We start from the raw sequence: 1,792 nt of genomic DNA, 5'->3' as shown, positions 1-1,792 counted from the left end.
AATAATAACAATACTAACAATGAGTACGGAGTCGTGGTGGTGGTGGTGACTGCTGCTGCTGCTGCTGCTGCTGCTGCTGCTGCTGCTGCTGCTGCTGCTGCTGCTGCTGCTGCTGCTGCTGCTGCTGCTGCTGCTGCTGCTGCTGCTGCTCCTCCTGCGGCTGCTGGGGCAGCAGCGGGGGCAGCAGCGGGGGCAGCAGTGCGGGCAGCCAGCAGCGGGGGCAGCAGCGGGGGCAGCAGCTGCAGCAGCTGCAGCAGCTGCAGCAGCTGCTGCTGCAGCAGCAGCAGCAGCAGCAGCAGCAGCAGCAGCAGCAGCAGCAGCAGCAGCAGCAGCAGCAGCAGCAGCAGCAGCAGCAGCAGCAGCAGCAGCAGCAGCAGCAGCAGCAGCAGCAGCAGCAGCAGCAGCAGCAGCAGCAGCAGCAGCAGCAGCAGCAGCAGCAGCAGCAGCAGCAGCAGCAGCAGCAGCAGCAGCAGCAGCAGCAGCAGGCAATCACGCCAGCCACATATGTCACAATTGTGGCTGATCTGGCATGGTACTCCCCCTGCAGGACAATCACTGTCACACAACCACGCCATCAGTATGGGGACATGTTGTCCTCAGTTGTCCACACGGTTGCCTGCGCTGCTGGTCTACTGCCAACTGCCAACTTCAGAGCTAACGTCAATGCTGCCTGCCCAGTTGTTGCAATTGATAAAGCTTCTCGCCGAGTTCTGAATGACATCCAATCGCCGACTGGACTGAGAGAGAATGGTTGGCCATGCCAAAATACCACTCTATTGGATGCTGGCCTTCAGACCCCGGACAAGTGCCTTCACCTTCTTGTCACGCTTTCAGCGGCTGGACAAGCACAGCCTCCGCAGCAGCTCGGAGGTGGGCTGGGTGGTGGCAGCAGCGGCAGCGGGCTGGGCGGCGGCGGCGGAGGCGGCGGAGGCGGCGGCGAAGGTGCGGACAAGGAGGAGGCAAAGCTCAGTGGTGACGGGGATGGCGGCAGCGATGGCGGCGCGCCTTTACCGCAGCCTTCTCAGCAGGGCAGCGGCAGCAGTTATACAAGCTGCTTCCCTCCTCACATCTCTGATCTGATCACCAACCGCCTCCCGCCACACGGGATGCGGCAAAGGCAAGACCCTGCCATATCCTCTCGCATTCGCCACGCCTATGGCAACTTCATCCGGGGAGGGGCAGGCTTTGTCGATGCTGCAGCAAATCCCCGCGACCCACGTGGTAGAGGCTCCCGCGGGCGCTTGCTTGCCATCACAGATTTGCGAGCAGGGCAGCTCGAAGTCAGCAGCAAGGTGCGTACTGCCAGATCGCGAGACGGCCCTGGTGAGACTCCAGGCTTTGAGGACGGCGAGGAGGGGCTTGCTGAGGATGCTCAGCTTCAGGGTGTTGCAGGTGGTGGCACGGCTGGCGGTCGCGCTTCCCGCACGCAGCAGCAGCAGCAGCAGGAGGGGGGGCAGCAGCAGCAGGCCAAAACGCCTGCTGGCTATGTATTGGGGACAGCCGGGTTACGGCAGACAACTAATGATGCGCAGAACATCGTCGGCTGGCATGTCCAGGTTGTGTGGTGGGATGAGGACGACCACACTGATGACACCGGGACTTGGCAACCAGGCATTGTCGTGCAGCTTGTGCCGGGAGTTCCAGACCAGCAGATGCGTATCTTCTACCCGGCTGATGGGTGGGATGAAGTCATGGACTTGGACGAACCCACTGTTGCATGGCGGAAAAAGGGGGTCGCGAGCTGGCCCTAAGTCATGCCCAGACAGACTCATGTCTTTATTCACCTCGCTCT

Source organism: Emiliania huxleyi (assembly GCF_000372725.1).
Source record: "Emiliania huxleyi CCMP1516 unplaced genomic scaffold EMIHUscaffold_547, whole genome shotgun sequence".
In the NCBI taxonomy this organism is placed as follows: domain Eukaryota; phylum Haptophyta; order Isochrysidales; family Noelaerhabdaceae; genus Emiliania; species Emiliania huxleyi.
The sequence above is the reverse complement of the archived record's forward strand: the minus strand, read 5'-3'. Positions refer to the sequence as shown.